This window comes from Sebastes fasciatus, chromosome 14, assembly GCF_043250625.1.
Source record: "Sebastes fasciatus isolate fSebFas1 chromosome 14, fSebFas1.pri, whole genome shotgun sequence".
NCBI classification, from domain to species: domain Eukaryota; kingdom Metazoa; phylum Chordata; class Actinopteri; order Perciformes; family Sebastidae; genus Sebastes; species Sebastes fasciatus.
In genome coordinates, this window is record NC_133808.1 from 991,488 (window position 1) to 1,014,700 (window position 23,213).

Consider the following 23,213-nt stretch of genomic DNA (forward strand, 5'->3'; position numbering starts at 1 on the left):
GCTGTCACGGGAGCAGCAGAAATACCACACATACGCTGTCGGAGAGAAACAGCAGGTTCTCCACGTCAGCGACTTGTGCTAACCTTCCTCAATCAATTCAAGGGACGAGGCGGAGAAACTCCAGGGTTGGAGGAGGTGCGTTTAAGCGGCTATTCATCTAGATGAACAACAGCACTACGTGTACTTCCACATCAGTTCATTGTGATTAATGTGGCCACAGTAGAATTTCCTCTATGTCAGGATTTTATTTTTTCCCCCGCAAAAACATGTTTTGTCCTAAATACTTTTTGAGTGCATGAGGCAGGTTGGTGGGACGCTATGAATAAGATGGCATTATTCTACATTTGTCTCATTATTAACACCCTGGTGAAGTGATTCTAATGATCACCATCTATTTATATTATGCACACTTTAGGACAAATGTGACTAGTCTCTGCCTGTAATTGCCCCTGGGACAACTCCGCCAACAGCCAGGGGAGATGGCCCGCTGATGTATGACCAGTTGGTTGTGACACTGAAGATAAAGGACTGAAGTGTATGTGCGCATGTGTGTGTGTGTGTGTGTGTGTGTGTGTGTGCTGGCATGGCATAATTTACTCAGCAGGCAAAAACCACAAGAACCCAAACCAGGTCCAGTTGTCACCAGGGGGCCTGTCTCCTCACCTTCCTGCTCAGCTGCTCCTTAATGAATCTCCAAATGTTTCAGAAGAGACAAACTGCCCGGTGTCCGCTGCCTGCAGTCAATTCACCCTCACGTCACCTACTTACTTACCCAAGTGTATCACTTTGGATTTCCTCTGACAAAGTAAATTCATCTCTTTTGAAGGAGGTCAAGACACTGATGAGCAGAGCCTTTCGTTTAGAGCGATTCATCACCATTACGTGTAGTGACTGTAGCAGTGTCCGAGGGAGCACAGCATTAGCAGCCAATAGCGTCGACAGACGGGGAGTTGGGGTGCAACTGTCTGATTAGCTGCCGTAATGCATCTGTGTGTGACAGGATGACGTTTAATCAAACATAGATTGTACTGATGCATTGCACAAAGTAAATTGGCATGACATGATTTATCATCTGACATTGTACCGTGTTATTCTTAGTTATTAATGATGCTGAACATGTGCTCGTATATTTACATTCCTCAGGCTCTAAAATAAACTGTTTTCACTGCCTCAGTGGCAGGAAAGTATTTTTTCTTTTGTCTGCCACTTTTGAAATCTATGCGTTAAATAAAGGAATAACATTTAGATCACATGTCATTCAGTGTTTGATATATTTTACACTAAAATCATTACATGTATGGTAAACTCCAGTCCTTCCGGGGAACCCTATTTTTCAGGGGTGGGAGGGTACTGTACACAGTGTCTCACAGTGTGCACTGTCTCTCTCTCACATACACTAGGTACCTGATTGGATGAACACTTTCCCTCGTGGGCTGCTGCTCCCAGCTTTCAAACTGGAACCAACATGGCGGCTCGTTTGGAAACGTTTTTCTCTTATTTCACAAAAATAGTTCACTGAAATGTGTTTCTGAAAACATTATACGAAAGACTAAGCCATGTAGTTGCTGAATCCGTCTTTATTGTGGATCGACAAGGCTTAGTTTAAAAGTTTCTCAGGAGTTGCCAGAGGTGGCGAGTTGCGTCAGATGCAACTCGCCACCTTGGAGTTACCTTGGAAGAGAGGGACCGCTGGCAAGCTGCTGCCGCGCCTCCTCAGTGATTTGTTTGTTTATTTGTTTATTTGATTGTTTTTGCTTCAACTTATCTGCTGCATAGTGCTTAGACTGTCTGCTTCTTGGCAGAAGTAGTGCAAGAGCTTGGTTGTTCATGTGTGTTTGGCGCTACTGTGTTTTACTTTACACTCGGTAGCCTGGAGCTAATTTCGCCGGTAAAGGGGCTCACCTGTATGGGACTGTCGGGTCTCCCCTGTGCTTACTGTGGCTGGATTCCCTGATCTGGCACACGCCTGGTCGAAGCTGTCTGCTGCCTATCCTGCCTGCTTTCCTGGGTTCCAAGTGATCCTGTGGTTCACAGCACAGTGTGTGGTCTCGCCCACCGGCTAACCAGCTAACCGGCTGCACGTCTCAGCGGCGTGTTTTGGTCTCCTCGCCCGGGTGTAGCCTGCAGCGCTACGGCTACAGCCAACACACTCAACCGCTCTACCTCTACCTGGCTGGCTTCGTAGCCTCATCATCATCATCATCTGGATTACAAAACTGTTGGATTATAGTGTTCTACAACTCTCCACTTCATCATGTTGGGCATCAAACTCCTCATCTGGATCGCTCTGTGTTTCACCGTCACAAGCGCCACCCTGCCGCTGAAATACTCTGCAACGGAGCTGCTGTCTCTCCGATCCCACTACACGATCCCTCCAGCTCTGCTTCCACATCGGGACATCCTCAAACGACCCAGATACGTGCATCGTGGATCAAGACGGAACTTTCAGTCCACCAAGCACTACAACAACAACAACAACAACAACAACACATGCATTCCCTCCTTCTGGTCCACTAAGCCCCGCCCCCCTCGCACTGCCACCCGTCCTGTCAATCACAGTGTGTTGTCCCCCCTGCACAAAGCAGCCACCTATACACCACTTGTCTGTTTAAAACTGGCTCTTTTTAACATTAGATCCCTCACTAGCAAGGGTTTGCTGATTAATGAATTTATTATGGACAACAAACTGGACTTCTTATGCCTCACTGAGACCTGGCAACAGCTAGATGATTTCTCCCAGCTCAATGAAGCTGTCCCACCTGGCTTTAATTACACCAGCAAACCCCGTGCTTCAGGGAGGGGGGGCGGTCTTGCTGTACTTTATCGTGACAGCATTAAAGTCTGTACAGTCACCGTCCCCCCTCATTCCACCTTTGAATGCTTAGCCATACAACTCACAGGCTCCACACCCATCATCATTATCACCATCTACAGACCACCAAAGCCCTCTGCCCTCTTTATCACTGAACTGTCAGCATTATTAACCTCTGTGTGTGCCATGTCCCCTACTGTCATCCTTCTAGGAGACTTCAACATCCACATTGACAATTCTTCTGGTTTTACTAATGATTTCACCTCACTCCTTGAATGTCTAGATATCACCCAATATGTCAATTTCCCAACCCATAACAAAGGACACATACTTGATCTAATCTGCTGCACTGGTATCACCCCTCATAACCTCACTAATGCTGACCTCCCCATCTCTGACCACAAAGTCATTCTGTTTGAAATCTACGCCCCCCTATCCAAAATAAAAGAGCAACGGACCATCTCCTTCAGAAACATCAAGCATATCAACCCCACAGATCTCATCACCCTTATTAACTCCTCCCCCAGTCCTCCCCCATCCTCCTCCCCTGCTGAACTGGTGAATCACTACAACAACTGTCTCTCCTCTTCCCTGGATACCCTGGCTCCCGTGAAAACCCGCACAGTCTCCTTCACCCACACCGCTCCCTGATGACACCTCTGCCATCTCAAAACCACCGGCCGTCAACTAGAGCGGTTATACAAAAAGACTGGACTTTCAGTGCACATCCAACTCTACACAGAACACCTCCACCGTTACAAGAACGCTCTCTCCACCGCCAAATCCTCCTACTACTCCAACCTCATCAGTACCGGTCAAGGTAACACCAGAACCCTCTTCTCAACAGTAAACCACCTTCTTCAGCCTCTGAGAACCCTCCCCCAAAATACCTCCACTGATCACTGCACTGCCTTTCTGGAATTCTTTGAAAACAAAATCAACACCATCCACCAACAGCTGGCCTCATCCTGCACCTCCCCATGTGACCCACCCTGGATGTCAACCTCCTGCCAACCACTCATCAGCACCCTCTCTAACTTCACACCCACAACGGAATTAACCATCACTGAGCTCATTCATAAAGCCAAACCCACCACCTGTCAGCTCGATCCCCTCCCCACCATCCTCGTCAAAGCCTGTCTGCCCTCCATCTCCCCCATGATCACAAGGATCATTAACTCCTCCCTCACCACTGGTATTGTACCCCCCACCCTCAAAACTGCGGCAATTACACCAACCCTCAAAAAACCCGGTGCTGACCCAGCTGATCTGAACAACTACAGGCCCATCTCCAACCTCACCTTCATCTCCAAAACCCTTGAGAGAGTGGTCGCCGCCCAACTTCAGTCCCACCTCAACTCAAACAACCTCCATGAACCCTTCCAATCTGGTTTCTGCCCCAAACACAGTATTGAAACAGCCTTGGTCAAAATCACCAACGACCTCCTCCGTGCAGCTGACTCTGGACTGCTCACCATCCTCATCCTCCTCGACCTCACTGCTGCCTTTGACACCATCTCCCACCCACTACTCATCACACGTCTGACTTATATTGGTATCACCGGTGTTGCACTCACATGGTTCTCCTCATACCTCACCGACAGACTACAATTTGTGAAACTGGGTAATCACAGGTCAAGGTGCTCCGCTGTTTCACTGGGTGTCCCCCAGGGGTCAGTATTGGGTCCACTCCTGTTTATCATTTACCTCCTTTCCCTTGGCACTATCCTCCGTCATCACAATGTCCGATTCCACTGTTATGCCGATGACACACAGGTCTACATTTCAACTGCACCCACTGCAGCCCTGCCTCCCTCACCACCTGCCTTCAACACATCAGGAGCTGGATGAGCAGGAACTTTTTAAAACTCAACAGCCATAAAACCGAGGCCCTGCTCATCGGCTCCAAGAACAACATCTCCAAAACTCAACACACCACTGCTCAAAACATCACCATTGATGGCTTCCCAGTACCGTTCTCCACCCATGTCAAGAGTCTTGGGGTCACCCTGGACAGCACACTCTCTTTTTCATCCCACATAAAAAACATCACCCGGACTGCCTTCTTCCACCTCCGCAACATCTCTAGACTCCGCCCATCCCTGTCCCACTCCAGCACTGAAATCCTGGTTCACTCATTTGTTACATCCCGGATCGACTATTGCAACGCTGTCCTCTCTGGCATTCCCATCAAACTACTCAACAGACTCCAAATCATTCAGAACTCTGCCGCCCAGATCATCACCCGCACCAAGTCCTCCGACCACATCACCCCCATCCTCATCCAGCTGCACTGGCTCGCTGTTAAATCCCGGATCGATTACAAAAACCTTCTGCTCACCTACAAAGCTCTCCATAACCTCGCCCCCACCTACCTCACAGACCTCCTCCAGGAGTACACTCCCTCCCGTTCCCTCCGCTCATCATCAGCCGGACTTCTGACAACCCCCACCTCATGCCTCAGCACCATGGGAGCCAGGGCATTCAGCTGCTCTGCTCCCAGGTTATGGAACTCACTCCCCCCACACATCCGGCAGTCTGACAATATCACATCATTCAAATCCCTCCTAAAAACCCACCTGTTTAAACTGGCATACTCTCTCTAGCACTCATCATCACCCATCATATGTGTCTGTACAAATATGTTTCTGTCATGTCCTGTTTTTAGATTATTTTATCTGTCAATGTTTTAACTGATTTTTGTAAGGTGTCCTTGGGTGTCCAGAAAGGCGCCACTAAACAAAATGTATTATTATTATTATTATTATGCCTGTGATTTGCATAAAGTAGCCGAGACCTCAACTTTATGCAAATGAGGAGCGGGCGACATGACGGTCCGTCTCTCGAATTGCACCACCGCGCTACCAGAATGAATTTTACTGCTGCTTACATAGACAACGAATGGGAAGCTTATCAATAAGGGGAATCGTCAGTCACGGAAGCACAAGATGCCAAAGAATCGGACAACTGGGAACCGGTCCTCAACAGGAACTGGTTTTCTATTCCCATCCCCAGTGCGGGTGGCCTCATGATTTCACCCGCCACTGCCAACAATTTACTCGCATTTGGCGGCTGTTAATTTCAGACCCTGCTCACGTACACCTCATACTGTACATACAGTGCATTCAAAAAGCATTCAAACCCCTTCACCGTTTTCACGTTTTGTTATGTTGCAGCTTTATGCTGAAATCATTTAAATATTTGTTTCCCTCATCAATCTATACTCATTACCCCATAATGACAAAGTGAAAACACGATTTTAGAATTGTTTGCAAATTTATTAAAAAGACAGAATTTAAATATCACTAGTGGTTTTGACGATCACTGTGATATAAAAAAAAATAAGTATTTATATCATGTTAATACTACACATAATATTGTGTAAATAATCCAGTGCCTCTAACAGACTCTCTCCACGTCCCTACACGGATATTTAGAGTGCAATTCATTTGTCAAAAAAAGAGACAAAACACACAATAAACAAAGTTAAAGATTAATTTGACTGCTAGAATACATTTTTTTTTGGTTAAGATTTTCAATAGATATTGCAATAATATCGTTATTGTGAATTATTTTGTGTTCTTTCATGTAGGCTATAGTGAAAATCTGATATCGTGAAAGCCCTGAATATCACATTGACATAAGTATTCAGACTACTGTCAGAGTTAACACGATTATAACGCGTTAACGCAAATTTGTTTTAACGCCACTCATTTTTTTAACATATTAACACAATCGACCTTTCAGAGCTTGTAACTGGCTCAGTTTTAAAGTTAGAAACTGGAACTAAAAACCTGAGGAATCCATCGGTACCAACCATGTCATACTAGCTTGTCACGGAGGAGGTTAAATAACACTTCAAACTTACGCTAACTTTTGGTGAGGAAGAGCTAGCATGGCCATTTTCAAAGGGGTCCCTTGACCTCTGACCTCCAGATCAGTGAATGTAAATGGGTTCTATGGGTACCAACGAGTCTCCCCTTTACAGGCATGCCCACTTTATGATAATCACATGCAGTTTGGGGCAAAAAACATGCAGTTTTGAATACAGTATGTGTGTTATGTTCGCCTAAACTAAAATGGTGTATTTGAATATTTCTGCATACCGGGGTCTCTAAACAGTCTTGAATCACATAAATTGGGTATCACTGTAAAGCTGAGACTCTTGTGGATCCAATGAGCTCTGTTAGGTTTAAGTTTTGTTTTGGACCCCAGAAGCAGAGACGGACTCAGGTATGTAACAAATGAAACAGAGTTTATTTTCCAACCAGGAAAACAAAAATGCAGGCAGGGTGGCAGTGAGCTGGCAGGCTCGTGGCGAGGCGAAAATGAACATGAGGCTGGAGCACATGGAATCTCACAGCCACTAGAGAACACAGAAGCAGAGCAACAACAAGGCACAAAGGAACCTGAGAGCAGGAAAAAACACCACGGGTAAGTAACACGATCAAAAACACTAGGAAAAATAGTAGACTTGAAAAAACACTAGAGAAAGTACTCAGAGCAACTACCAAACGAGACGGAATTATCTGGCAGAGTAGTGGAGTTCAGACCAGGCTTTTATGGAGGGGTTGATTAACTGAATGAAGACCTGGTGTGCCTCGTTGCTGCCCAGGGAGGAGCCAGCCACGCCCCCTGCCACACACCTGCCCTGCAAGGAGAAAAAGAGAGAGAGATGATGTTAGTCCCCATAGATGCATTGTAGTGAGACTTTTTTTTTAAACTTGACCTCACTGAATAAAATGACCTGTGGTGACCTCTAGGATAATCACAGCCTCATGAAACTTTAAAGCCACAAACTAGAGACCTAGAGCATTCAGAGGATGGATGGATCAAACTAGAGACCTAGAGCATTCAGAGGATGGATGGATCAAACTAGAGAGCTAGAGCATTCAGAGGATGGAGGGATCAAACTAGAGACCTAGAGCATTCAGAGGATGGATGGATCAAACTAGAGACCTAGAGCATTCAGAGGATGGATGGATCAAACTAGAGACCTAGAGCATTCAGAGGATGGATGGATCAAACTAGAGAACTAGAGCATTCAGAGGATGGATGGATCAGACTAGAGACCTAGAGCATTCAGAGGATGTATGGCTTTCCTAGCTAGATTGACAATAAGGGGGTTTCTGAGCAGTTTACACAACAGTGTAAGTGCTCGCCATCCAATTGCCGAAAAATGCAATTCTTACAGAAATCTCCAAATGTCAAAAGTTTTTCTAAACCAAATCACGACATGACTTTTGTTATGGTGTTCCTCAAGGTCTTGGTGTCTCAACGTGGTATTTTGGAGGGATTATTGATCATCTTTAGCAATTCTTGAATGGTAAAAAATGGTTAAAATTAGCACCAAATATGTGTAACAAATGGTATCAACTTTTTTATTTTAAGTAATTGATCCATGTTTATTTCTGATTCATGACTAGAACAACTTGACACACAGTGCTGAGCTGCATCTCAAACTAATCTTCAGGTTCCAGCTTTCAGATGATGTACACCACTTCTATGTGACATCTACTGTTGACCTGCTATCTCCCCTAAAGACCCCCTGTACCCTCCTAAAAAAAAGACAGTTCAAAAACAAAAACAGCTTGTGGGTCTCAGTGGGTTAAAACAAAAACAAAAATAGATTACAAGAATACATAAATCATTTCAAATAGTTGGAATAACAAAACACATATTAAAATGTTTTTGTTCTATTAAAAAGGAAAACTTCTTCTTTTAAAAGCTTCTCTTAATAACTTATTTTCTCTCCTTGACTGTTGTCAAGTTTTAGTTCATTGTGTAGAGAAGTTATTGTTGCGTACACAAAAACAAATGATGCTGTCAGACAGTTTCCCCAAATATAGACTAAAACGAGGCTGGGTAACAGAAGCTTAGACTGACGTAGGCACCAAGATGCCCAGTCAGTCCTCGAAATTAGAGGATCATTTGTGTTGTCAATCACAATGACTCCCACACGGATCTGTCAAGGTTATTCCATTGTCTTTGAACACAGCATAGCAAGACTGCAAGTCATTTGTGTCAGATAAGGTGCTGCTGATACTGAGCTTGGAGGATGAGCACCACTTGTAAGGTTTCTCTCATGAATGATACGCTGCAGAAAGAGGTGCTGCCTTCTTTCATCTACGTAACATTGCAAAAATCAGGCCCATACTGTCTCAAAACGATGCAGAAAAATGAGTCCATACATCTGTTACCTCTAGACTAGATTACTGCAACTCCTTATTATCAGGCTGCTCCAATAAGTCTCTTAAGACTCTCCAGTTGATCCAGAATGCTGCAGCACGTGTACTGACAAGAACTAGAAAAAGTAATCATATTACTCCTGTATTAGCTTCTCTGCACTGGCTCCCTGTAAAATCCAGAATAGATTTCTAAAATCGTCCTCCTCACATACAAAGCGCTAAACGGTCAGGCCTCATCATATCTTAAAGAGCTCATAGTACCCTATTACCCCACTAGAACACTGCGCTCCCAGAATGCAGCAGGGTTACTTGAGGTTCCTAGAGTCTCCAAAAGTAGAATGGGAGCCAGAGCCTTCAGCTATCAAGCTCCTCTTCTGTGGAACCAGCTCCCAGTTTTAGTCCGGGAGGCAGACACCCTCTCCACATGTAAGAGTAGGCTAAAGACTTTCCTCTTTGATAACGCTTATAGTTAGGGCTGTCTTTGACCAGCCCCTAGTTAAGCTGCTATAGGCCTAGACTGCCGGGGGACTTCCTATGACACACTGAGCTCCTCTCTCCTTCTGTATATATTCATGTCCCATTCATTGTTACAAACTTAATTTCTTCCCCGGAGTCCTTGTGCTTTCTTGTCTCGCAGGTAACCATGAAGCGGGGTCACACCTGGAGCGGGATTACACCTGGAACGGGGTTACACCTGGATCGGGAATACACCTGGAGCGGGGTTACACCTGGATCGGGATTACACCTGGAGCGGGGTTACACCTGGATCGGGATTACACCTGGAGCGGGGTTACACCTGGATCTGGATTACACCTGAATTGTGGCTGCATCTGCAGCCGCGTCTGCTGCCTGCTTGACACCAACTGCTACCATCATTAATTAATTATTTTTGTACGAGGGACTACGTACTACTTGTATTAGTTATTACAGCTGCTGGGCTATTATTCTCTCTCTCTCTCTCTCTCTCTCTCTCTCTCTCTCTCTCTCTCTCTCTCTCTCTCTCTCTCTCTCTCTCTCTTCTCTCTCTCAACCCAACTGGTCGAGGCAGATGGCCGCAAACCCAGAGCCCGGTTCTGCTCCTCTGTCTGTGAACAATAGAGTACGGTCTAAGACCTGCTCTATATATAAAGCGTCTCAAGATAACTTCTGTTATGATTTGACGCTATATAAAAATAAATTGAACTGAATTGAATTGACATACCTGATAAGGTATACTGTGTCAAAATACCTTGTGTACAAACTTTAAAAAGTATTTTTATTTGATTATTGAATAATGTGATGGCCCAGACACACCAACCCGACATCGAAGAACTAGCGGTCGCCTTTGTCTTGGTCAAAAAGTTGCACTCGAACACACCACGAAGACAGTCGACGGCAAACTACAAAGTACGTTCTGCGCTGGCGTGAGATGTAATAACTCTCCACACCAGCAGGTCGTGGTAATCTGTATTCGTTATTCAAAAAGGGAAACTGGAAGACCGAGGGCTGCAGATATACGAGTTGTTGTTATTATACGTACATGAAACGTAGCAGCGTTTGCCAACCATTTTCACACCACTCTCACTCTCACTCTCCGCTGTGATTCAACATGCTGAATCGGCCGAAAAAACTCTTTCTGGATGTGTCAAACAAACACAGTACTTTCACCCAGGGGACCACTATTCGTGTCCTGTGTGAAACCAAGTCAACGTGGACTTATTTTACTGTAGTTTTGCTACGTAAATTCCATTCTTTATAACAAACGTAGTTATTTTACGTATACTAACCCAAATCACGATGTTTTCCTAAGCCTTACCAAGTAGATTTAATGCGTAATGTTGGAAGTTTATTTTGAAAAGACACTATGCATGTAACGAGTGGAACCTGACATGCCGCCGATAAACTGGGATATTAAATCCCAAGTACAGTTTCTCTATGTGATGTTTAAATTCCTTACCTGAAGTTTTGATGAATGCCTCTGCACCTCGTTGGTCAGGACCTGTAGCTCACTCACCATTGTTCTGCCTACAAAGGCAACATTCACACTAAGCCAAGCACCCATACACCCATGGGCATGTATGGGTGCTTTAATATCATTAGCACAATATCTTTTGTGGATCTGACCTTCAGACTTTGCAGATAGAGGTTGCAAGTGATACACAATTCATGATGCGATCCATTCTTTGTGAATTTGCCCGTCTATCTTTAGCATCAGGGGACATGACAAAGGTCTCTAACTGGGGATGATATAGTTACATAGGAATGCATCTAAGGCCGCTAGCAGGATGCCAAAAGGACAACACAGTTATGAGAATTCATCCATGGAAGCATTCTCTACCTACAAAGCTCCATAAGAAATGCTATTAAACTTAAAGTTACATGGGTTCATCTCTGCTTTGGCATTGATATGATTAGACAGAGGTTTCGAGTGTTTATCTGTTGCCTGTCAGCAGTGACTAAATTAATTTGTCTTAATCAATATGCAGCAGACAGCCAATAGTATGATGGTTTTCATTCCAGCCAAACACTAGACCATCTGATTTCACTAAGCTGCAAAACCTCAACCAGAGAGGCTCTTTTACCCCACATCGAGTACCAGATGGATGGGACCCAACACACCAGAGCAAAGCAGATTGTGTTTCACCAGTTGTTATTTATAGAATATATTAAAGTCTCACACAATTCTCCATGATTAGTTTCTGGTTCCTGACAATATACATACTGTATAGAGCCCTGAAACTGACTGAACTGAAATAATGAAATAAGTGTGTAATATAGGGTGGAGTCATGTAAAATGGGCCAGATAGGGTTGGAGCGTCATAGCCCTTTAAAATTTGACAGCCAATCACAATAACTGATGTTGCATTCTTGCTACAACACTAGTAATGACATGTAATAAGAGTTTTGATTGGTCTGAGGTTGCTAATATGAGCAGGGAATAGTGTTACATGAAGCATGTCAAAGAAATTGTATGGTAAGTGAGCATGACATAGCAAATTTCACTCATCACTAATAAGGATGATGAAGCAATAATAAGTAACCTGAGCAATGTTTTGACAGGCTCTTTCAAATACAAAAGCTGAAATAAAAAAAATAAAAATTTGTGAAAAAGTCATTTTAGGTACTGGCCCATTTTAGCTTAACCATAACAGCTAAATTGGGTGACGATTTTCTGCTAAAATGGGCCACATACCCACACATTTTTAACCAGAAGTTACGCAGAAATTAAGGGTGCAAAACAGGTTCATAGGTCTAGATATGTATGCCAGCAAAATCTTGATAATCTTTTTTTTAATTATGTGGTTCAGACATTGTTTCAAGGGAACGCAGGACAAGACCTAACAAGACTTGACTAAATGAGATGTTCAGACCGAGCTATAGGAAATGTTAATGCTTTTTGGTGTTTCGATTTTTTGTCAAAGATGTTCTAATTTTTAACAAAATGTTTGACAAATGTTTGACACAAGTATGCACCTACACACAGTCCAAAGACACATACACACAAAAAAGACACAAAGACACTAATGTGCAGAAACACACACCCACACAACATGATCAGCTATTTTTCAAATGCATTATTCAATAAAATATTTGTTCAACTTTTTACTGCATGAAATGTATTTATAGTGTTACTATTGCACACCAAAGACAATAGTTAGTGTTAATGTACTGTTAAAATTAAAATGATTGCAGCAGAAATGACTGTGTTGCCCTCTTCTTATATTGACCCATTTTACCTGCATATTGTGTCGTAGCTCAAGAAGGAACCTGCTGATACTCTAACTCTCATAATTCCAAAACAATTATACTTTTTTTCACATTTTTTAACAAATGCCAATTTATAAAACTATCACGGGTGCATGTCCAGTCCACTCACTGGTGTGTGTTTGTGTGTGTAAACAGTGAGGCAATTGGGACTGTTTGGCTAGCTAGCTTAACACACTTCGTATTGCAGTATTGCAGTTTAATTTTAAAAAAAAAGTCATGTCCTTTTGATTCATCCGTCTTAAGTCTAAGTCAAGTCTCAAGTCATCAATACTAAGTCAAAGTCAAGTCAAGTCTTTTATCAATGTTAGTCAAGCAAGTCTCAAGTCCTCAAATTTGCGACACGAGTCTGACTTGAGTCAAGTCATGTGACTCAAGTCCCCCACCTCTGCCACAGGCTATAGCCTTTTCAGTTGGCTACCTAACTGAAGTTAACTTTTGTCATAAAATTGCACCAGCTAGCACACTTAACATCAATCATTATACGGCATACTGCTCTGCCATTGCCCTATAAACTCTTGTAACAGTAGCTAAAGCAAATTAGCCAGCAACTAGCTAATGCTAAAAAAGTTAGCTAGCTAACTTTAGAAGTTCACAATCAGTAAGCCTCTATCTTCATGACATCATCTTCACGCATGCATGTCTCTTGTCTTCATCAAGCACCACAATGAAAATAAGTCTTGATCTTTAGTGTGGCATGTACTCGTGTGGTGTAATCTTGAGGCTATTTTATATCAAGTAACTAAAGTGAAAACTTCTATGTAGCATCGCATTTGAATAGAAATGGTCTTTCTTTCTGTAGGGGGAGACCGCGGAAAATTGTAACACTTTTTGGTTCTGATGTCATTACTCAAAAACCTCTTGAGCTATTTGGATACAATTTATATGTAGGTAACTTGTATTTGTGTTCTACTTCTCAACCGTCATCAGATGTTGTTAGAAGCAATGTTAGAGTCACAGTATTGATTGAAACACTACAAGTCAAATGTGTCCCTATGTGCAGGGGCCATTGTAACAGCATATGGGGGCTACTGAAACAATGCAATACCTACATATAAATACCAAGAACCACAATAAACTACCAAGAATATAGATATAGGCCTACTGTAGTTAAAACAATTCAATATCCATTGAACAATTAATTACTTTCATACCTCAAAAAAATCATCTATTTTGATGACAAAAGCAACCTTACTGGCTAGAAACAACGCAGCTAACATTTGACAAAGATATCAAATGTTAGACAACACAATGGTAATCAAAACTAGACATGTTTATGAGGAAATACTGTAGATGAAAAAAAAAATACTTTTACACCTAAAAAATGAGACTCGGCAGAAAAATTATTAAAGTAAAAGTATTAGACGTCAGTTTGTCCTTTGGCAGGCAGAGAGGGATCATCACAGACCATATGCATTATGAGTTTCATAGTTCTGTCTCCTTTCTGATTGGAGATATTTGAGATTTTACAATTGCCCCCGGTCTCCCTACCTTCCAATTTAATTATTTAACTAACAAACATATTTTGACTTCTCTAATGACCTTTAACTAGCCTACATTTTTACTACTACAAGTGTTCATTAACCTGCTTGCATTAATAGATTTATGGAGTTTATTGCGAAAGATTGTTTTGTTATATTTCATGCCTCACATCTTAGCTGAAATGTCTTGAGCAATCTTAAAAGAAGAGTTCACATAAATGTAAGCAACCATTTCTTCCTTGGCAGGGAATGACAAAGGAGTCATGATGAAGTTATTGAATGTTGCGAAATCCCACTGAGCTTCCTAATTTGGAGCTTCCTCTTTTCCTGGCAAGGTTGTCAATTGTTTCGCACAGGGATTATCTCTCCTTAGTTAGACTTGGTGAATGTGTTACTAAATGCAATTAGGGACTTTGGGAGCACAATCAAGAGCTGCCTGAAACTGGGCATATTTAACAGCCATGAAAGATTTTGCAAGGACTGATGGTCGAGCTGAATACAAGGTGACTTCTTGTCGCCCCTGAAGAGCGACAATGTTAATTTTCAACATGCCTGTGGACAAAGGCGTCCCCTGTGGCCTGGTCTCTTGTGCACACACCCCAGCTGAATGTCAGGCCACAACATAGCTACATCCAATTAAAAGCACTGACACTGTGGGAGGCACTATAGAGCCTTTTTATCTTCCATCTATTTTCCATTAGGACTGTGGTACATTTTGAGAATTGTGTTAATATTACAGTAGGCTCAAATTATTATATTGTAAACTAGCGTCTCGCAAGGTGCTCATGGAGAAAGCCAAGAAAGTGGAACTCCTGTGATGGTGTTTAAGGTCATTTGTTTAATTAACTGTGTCACATAGCCTGTTACAGTCTGGGCTGAGAATGGCAGACAAGTTCAGTATATCCTTGAATGCCATAAGAATATGCCTAAAAAATTTACATAGAGTTGAATCAACTGACATTCTCAAGAAAAACTGAACGTTATTAACTTCATGAATTCTTTGCAGGAAAGTTGCAACTGATTGCATCATATTGCAAGGTGTTCCTGGTATTGTGTCCACCCCCTAGACGTTCATGCCTGTTGTAGTTATAGTTTCTGATATTCTGAAATGAAAACAGACCCAGACAGGCTTGTGGTCAAAACACAGTGGCTGAATTGCTGCATTGAAAGAGCAAGAACCGAAGACTTAAACTGACAGTAATAGGGTGAAAAGCCTTACAAAAAACAATTTTCCCCATCAGTTTTAACTAACTTTCATTGTTAGAATGGCTGTGAACATTCGGCACTGTAGGAAACCACTGCCTTTGTGTGCACGAGTCAATCACAGATTATTTAAGGAAAATTAAACCAAAAATCGTCTTAATTGTCATAAAGCTTGTCGGTAACTTGCATTTCAGAGATTTACTGTAGCTATTTTCTCCACTTTATGGTCATTAAAAGGTGCATAAGCATTAACTTACTGACCACATGCAGGGTTATCCTCATGTTATTTAGAATCAGTTCCACCCAGCATGTAAGATCTACTCACTGGGGGCAGTGGTGGAACTAATTAGGAAAAAAACTCCCTTTAAACTTACCCAGGTCTACACTGCCTGTGTGATACCACCTTGCAAGATGCAAGGGCACTGCTCTGTGGCTAAATGTGACTCCCCCTATGGCGAGGGTAAGAGAACAGCAGGAGGAATCAGAATGAATCGCATATCATTGCACGAGATAGGTTTTTGAATGTTACTCAGTCAAAACTTTGGGAAGTGGTTTTGATCCCTCTCCTACCTTTTAGCCTAGGGTGACCATATTTTCAAACCCCCAAACCGGGACCCTTAAGTGTAACGCACGTTGGTGCTTGCGCACGGTCATGTGCGCCCACGTGCACCCACTAATATGCACACACCATAGCCGTTTTCATCAGGATGGCAGATGCCAATACTACAGATATTTGTCAGGACTGGGGACACATCAGCTTGCAACCGGAACAGTCCCGGACAAACCGGCCTATGACAATAACAATCAATCGGTCAAAAACACACAGCTCCCAGAGTGTGTCTAAATCAAAGAAGTTCCATCAGATTTCCCCTATCCTGTTATCTTTGCTTTAGTTATCAGTACAAGCCATAGCCAGTCCTCATTATGCCTTAAACGGGTTGGCTCCACCCAACATATGTTATTACCCCATACTCTCTAAAAATGGTTACGATATTGTAACCCTAGTTCTATAAGCACAGGCGGAACCTTCTACTGGACTCTATGGGTTATACTCTCCTCCAATCATGCACATGTTCGCCCACTGAGATCTGCGTAAAGGTAGCCGGCCAATCAGGACGTGCCTACCGAATATGTGCGTTATCATAGTATATTAAGGCGGCGTCCAACGCGGCCTGGTATCCCATACCCTCTTAAGCAAATGGTGCAGGATCGTTAGGGCCCCCTTGGTAGAGGGCTCTGCCTGTGCTAATAGAACTAGGGTTACAATATTGTAACCTTGGTTCTAACTCACACAAGCTCCGCCCTCTACTAGACTCTATGGGTACAGTGGGTGGAGCCTGATGGATGTACAACCTGCTGCGACACCACATCGACCTAACCACACTGATCCAGACAGGCTAAGGATTAGACACAGCAGCCCACCGACTACTTTATAACCTAGGCCACCACAGCGGAGAAGTAGTGGGCCCTAGCCAACTCAGATAGTACACAACTGATCTGGGTTAACCTTGAAAGGGTCAAGAGACAAACAGTAGACAAACAGTAGACACCTTGCACACCAAATCCCGGGTCATCAAGGAGCACAGGAACATCTAGGTGTATCATACCCAGAGGGGGGTCAGGTGCAACACAACTGACACAACCTACCCTTTTCACCAGCACCGCCATGCATTCAACATAACATGCCAACGCACAAGCAGGAAATAGCAGATGCAACTTTGCCTCCCTGTGTTTTGAATGACAACGTCTTTAAAGAGGAACGCTCTAGAACAGTGGTTCTCAACCTTTTTTGGGCTGGCGCCCCTCTATCCATTATCCAGGTCCCTTAAATAAAATGTAGGCTAATTGTCAGCTAATGTAGATTTAATATTTATTTATATTCTCATTATATTCTTCTTCTTATTCTTCTTATTCTGTGTGATATCATTAAAAAAGCATGTGAATAGAATAGATATTTGAGGGTTGCAACGGTTAGAAATTTGACATTCAGACTTTAATTAGGTCTCCTTACTGATCACAAACAGCAGCCAATCAGAAATGCCGACATTCAAAATTTAATTAGGTATCAAAAACAGCAGCCAATCAGAAATGACAAACAATTAGTCTTAATATTTCCAACGGAAAACAAGAGCATCCTACCAAGGAACCAAGGAAAACGTTTGAGGCTACTAGAAAAAAGCAGAAGGATTTATCATAACTTTTGAAGGAAGCTTAATTGCTTTGAAAGTTAGTGTGAGCCCTGCGCTTGGTGTTTGTCTGCCAGTTTATTCACTGCGGGTTGTAGAGAATTTAGTTTCAGCCGTAGTGCGCCTGAGGCCATCAAGTCCAAGCGATTGCGGTACTTGGACTGCATGTGGAGGACCTGGCTGAATCCCTGCTCAGCAAGATATGTTGTTGGGAAAGCAAGAAGAAGTAGTTGGGTTTTCTTCCAGAGAGCCGGGTAATGCTGGGCATATTTGACCCACATGCTGCCCCAGCCAGAGGTGCTTAAAGTTGCCTGGGCTTCGTCATCACACTGGATGTCGACAAGATGCTCCTGGATAGACGGCTCGCATTCAGTCACATCCGCCCAGATTGGAACATCGAGGTTCAGGAGGTCCCTGAAGCGGATCTCCATGTCAGCCTTAACCGTCCTTAGGTGGTTGGTGTAAATGAGGAGGTGGTCATCGGTAAGAGCCTCTGACACCTGCGATGAGTATAACCAGCAAATTGTTCTCGGTGCAGATTTTTAGACTATCCGATTTTGGACTGTTTTTTGTATTGCTAATTAGTCTACTAATACATGTTACTTTATATTTATAATGCATATATAGGCCTATATCTTCTGACAAGTCAATATAATAAACATTAGGCTACAACCTTAATGTATTCATAGGAATAGCATATATTAAATATAAAAATAGCAGGCCTACTAAATTTATTTAGTGTTGTTTCTGAAAAATAGTTGCTAGATAACCTTAGTCAGCTGTGGAAAATGAGCAAACTGCTTCCTGCCTATACTCTTCCTGTACAGATCCAGCCTGGAGTGGAGACTGCAGATGAACGAACGCTCCTTGTGAGCTTTGTCCGGGTGGATCTTTGTCAGGTGCTCCTTGAGACGTGAGGGTTTCATGGCCTCATTTGAAAAAAACCTGTTCACACCATAAACACATGGAAACTGTGCATTGGTGAGAGAAGGTACAAATCCATATTTAAAGGTCTCATATTATGCTCATTTCCAGGTTCATAGATGTATTTTAATGTTGCACTAGAACATGTTTACATGCTGCAATGTTCAAAAAAACCTTTATTCTTCTCATAGTGTCTCTCTCACTCAGCCTGCATTTAGCCTCTGTCTGAGAGATCCTGATTTACAGCCTGTCTCCTCCCACTCTGCTCTGATTGGTCAGCGTTTTCTGTCAATCAAACGTCCTCAACAACACAGCGTCACAGCGCTCACGGTCTGAGTGCAGGGAGAGAGAAGCAGAAGAGTAAAATAAACTACTTTAAAGTTTATAAACCAGAAACTTCACCCAGCGCACCTTACCGGAGGAATCTTATCAGAAATCGGCGACATATGATGAACATCTGCGGTCCAGATTCCAGGTTTTCCTGACGGTTTCTCTCAGGTAAATAATGCTATTTATATCTCTGTTAGTTAGCTCAGTGTTTACCTTATGCATCAACTCTGTAAACCGTAAACATACACTCTGTTTTACGTCTGTCTTTACAGATCCATCTGTGAGAAATGACCGACAGAATCATCCCAGAGGAGAGCAGACAGCTGAGAGCAGACAGCTGAGAGCAGATGGGAGATACAGAGCTAACCCGTTAGCATGTAGCTACATGCTAACGGGTTAGCTACATGCTACCGCTATGAGACGGTGTGTAAACACAGCAACCATCAGGGTGGAAAATAGAAGATGTGAAACAGTAGTCAGTTCATTATTTCTGGTAAAAGACACCTGATAAATGTATGGAAGATCAGAGTAATGGTATATTATTTACAGTAGGAGCTGTCTCTGTGTTACCATGACTACAGACCACCGGAGCATAGTTTACCGTAGTGTACCGGAGCTGAAAGACTTTCTCCTGTACCATGTCACATAACTTTAGGTGGGATGATTAAAAATGCTGTGAATAATTAATATTGTCATCTGCCTACTCAAATAAAGTTTGACTGTGAAACAGAAATGTGTTGTGTTGCTTACAGTCACTATTTACTACCTGTACTCTTCTACATGCATGACATCAAATATATATAATATATAAATATCAGCTGTTTAAACAGTGTAATTACATAAAGCCTTTGTGAAAGAACATGTTATATTTAGATGATGGGAGTACATGAAGCCTGTTCTGCTGGTTCTTGCAGACTAACAGGAGCTACTTTGCTCAAGTTCGGTTGAGGAGGAGAGACAGTGACGCGCTGTGGGGCGGGGTCAGCTACTGAAGGTTCTCTCTGGTTCCAGGAAACCCTTACATGGCTTGCAATTCTCTAATGACGTCAGAAGAGAAGGAAAAGCTGCGAAGTGATTTTCTACACCCATTTCCGGACAAACGGAGCAGGAGAAAAAGAGAGAGGATGGTCTTTTATGATACTATGGTGACCTGTAGACACACTGGGGACAGATATTGATGTTTAAAAGACATGGAAAAGTGCATTTTGCATAATAGGTGACCTTTAAGGTATTCAACGGAATACTGGCAAAAAAAATTCTTGTTCTCTGCCATTTTGCTGCTATGTTTTCTGCTGATAAGTTGCCCCGCAAAAGTATAATTTTCTTTTAAAATGCTCTGATTGGTGGACTGTATGTTTTTGGACTGAACTGTGACTAAGTGTCAGGTGGCAGGTGTCTAGTTCGTGTGTGGCTGGTTGCTAGACTTAAGTTGCTTTTACTGTTAGTCCGACAGCGGAATATCCCTCTTGCATTTTACATCAACTGACATAATGTGTGATTGTGTAGTAAATGTCCAAGTGAGTTTATTTGTTGTAGACAAATATGGGTACTGTGTATCAAAGTGTGAGAAATCTAGAACGAACAACCACTGAGTTACTGATTCTCAAACACAAGGTGTTACTACCATCCCCGGTCTCGTCTGGTCTCGTAAATTGAGTCAATTTAGAGGCAAACTTAATATTTCTGTCACGCTGGTTGTTGCCGAGGTAGTAAACAGTCGTGGCCCATCTGATCCTCTGGTGTGACTGATAACAGTTAGCGTGTGTTAGCATGACAGCCTTAGCCTAGGGTAACCATATTTTAAAACCCCCAAACTTGGACCCTTAAGTGTACCGCACGTTCATGCACGTGCACACGCTAATATGTACGCACCATAGTTGTTTTCATCAGGATGGCTAACTTGGTGCACCTGTGGCGCATTGAGGCACGGGGTGGGTACAGAAAGATGAATGAATGGCAGGGTGGCTGTATGAATCATGTCATATTCAATCACAGTTTCTGCCAGTTGCTTATACACTAAAAGTGAATGCTTGGGCATTTGCATCAGAACCTTAACTTTTGTAACCATGTCTTAAAGGGACTGTTTGTAAGAATCAGAAATTGCTTTTTAACAGCGACACCCGTTAAGTCAACTAAAGTCAGCGTCCTGGTGCTCACGCTTGTGCTCGCTCTAAATAGACATGAACGAGCATCGCTCAAAACAGTGAGGCGACACACGTCAGCTAAAAGCACAATATCACTCTATATTTCAGCTGCCTGGCAGTAATGTTAGCTGACCAGACGAAGGTCTCTCCATGAATCAATGCTGATCCTAGTGTTGGCTTTTCCTGCCTCAGCCTCCCGACCACGGCCGAAGGGAACAGGGGAGACACCGGAGTTTTGGTCGGAGACGATAACGTTTCTCTCTGTGGAGCCCCGTCACTTCACAAGACACGGGAAACCTCTGTTGGTCTGGAGGAGCTAAACTAACTCTTCTGCAGTGTGTAGTGTGTGTGCATGCACTTGAGAGTGGAGCGAAATAGTGAGAAGGAGCGCGGTGTGTGAGTGAAGGCAGGCAGAGGAGCAGAGGAGCAGAGTACAGCAGAGACTCCGGTCCTGGAGACCAAAGCTACGGTCTCCCCCGCGTCCTCCGACCGCGGCCAACACTGTTTAACAGACGGGCTTCACTAGATACAACCAAGAGGTTTTGGTGCTTCCGTGTAGTTTGTGTTGGAGTCTGAGTCTGAACAGCGTAGACACACCCAAGTGCGCATGGGACACCGACCCGCAAAGATTTATACATGTAAGAAGTTACAAACAGTCCCTTTAATGTTGAACTATGATATATGTTTTTTTTCTTTATGTAGGCTAATCTAGAATCCAATTAATTTGCTTGCTTCTATGGCTGTTTTGTGTTAATTTGTTTCATATCTGGCAACCCGGGCTGTCGAAATGGGCAATGGATGGGATCATACAGGCCAAAACAAAAACAGACTTTTTTTGAAATTTCAATGGAGAACATACTGGCTGTAGCATTGTTGTCATTTTATGATTTATATTACATATTGGTCCTTTAACCTCTTAAGCCCTAGGGTGCCTGAAGGTGTGGTTTGCCTAGACAGACATACCCAAAATAATCAAGAATAGTTCCACAACTAGCAGGTCTATCTGCATGATGGTCTCTATGGATAGGTAAGACCTCAGAGAATTCACCCCCAGCGTCAGTAACATTGTGACTGGTACTATGCCTGAGTAAATGTGATGAACCAAAGGAAACATTTACATTTTTATCCTGGCCTAAAAAAATTTCTAGATTAGACAGTGGATAACACCATTACAGCAGTGATGCCATGCACAGAGATGCCACTGAATTCATTCAACAACTCCTTGACAACAACTGTGCCAAAGCACATATAAAGTCACACAAAGCACATAGATTCTACAAAGGTTTTAGTCAGGATAGGACCAGGAGGACTCTCCATTTGGCCTCTTGGATACCCAAAGTGTGCCAAATGTGTTTTCTACATCTTGAAAGGGAATCTGGCTCTAAAATACTACTGATATCCACTACAGGAGGCTGTGTGCACACAATGCAGCCTTTGGCCATGACATTTACCTTGTGCATCATCACATTCTACCATTGTGTATCATCACATTCTACCATTGTGCACAGTATAAAATCAATAAAAAACAACTAAATTGTATAATTTTGACTCCAAATGGAGCAGTGTTATTATAATAATGAAATATGATCAAGTAAAACTTAGATAATAACAAATAAGATCAATAACAATGTTGATAGGATAACAAAAAATAATCCAATGTCAAGTATGTACATTCAATATAAAAAACGTCAAAAATGTTATAAAGTAAAAATATAATTTCTTGTGCGTTGATTTTGTAACTAAAATAATCAAATTGATTGCCAAACATTGTTTGTACAAAATACACTTGGAGTGTTGTTTTTTCGTAGCGTTAAGGCCTCGTCTTTTAGAAACAATTCCGAAAAAAGCCCACCACAGCATTTTATGAAGTTTTTAAACCCCCCGCTCAGCCCAATCTGGTACTGGGTCCGTCGGGTAAAAGGGGTTGATGCTTTTTTGATACAGGTTATTTAAAAATCCCCTGCAGACATGTTTTAAGACATGTAGAATACTCTACTATGAATGATACTTATTTGTTTTGGTCAGTCTTTCAACAAAGAAGTTAAATTACCTTGTTTTTCACAAGTTCATCTCCCTCATTGGAAAATCCAATTTTAGTATACATGCACTGGAGACTTGTGTACGTTGCATATTGGACCAGGATGGCTTCCAATTGAAAGCATCTTGTATGTGCACATGTTAAACTGAGATTTAAGGTGAGC

At 42.7% G+C, this 23,213-nt stretch overlaps 1 protein-coding gene across 6 annotated transcripts in view; it reads right to left on the minus strand.

Moving 5' to 3' along the window:
• Positions 1–7,082: 7,082 nt before the first annotated feature.
• pcbp3 (poly(rC) binding protein 3) overlaps positions 7,083–23,213 on the minus strand; it is a 139,168-nt gene continuing 123,037 nt past the window's right edge. For 3 of the 6 annotated variants that reach the window (XR_012597020.1, XR_012597019.1, XR_012597025.1), the window contains 2 exons: positions 7,324–7,463; positions 7,086–7,221 (listed from right to left, as the gene is read on the minus strand). The gene's annotated coding sequence lies outside the window, so the exon portion shown is untranslated. Of the gene's footprint in view, positions 7,222–7,323; positions 7,464–23,213 lie in introns of all 6 variants that reach the window. The other 3 variants (XR_012597023.1, XR_012597022.1, XR_012597024.1) reach the window with 3 other exon arrangements.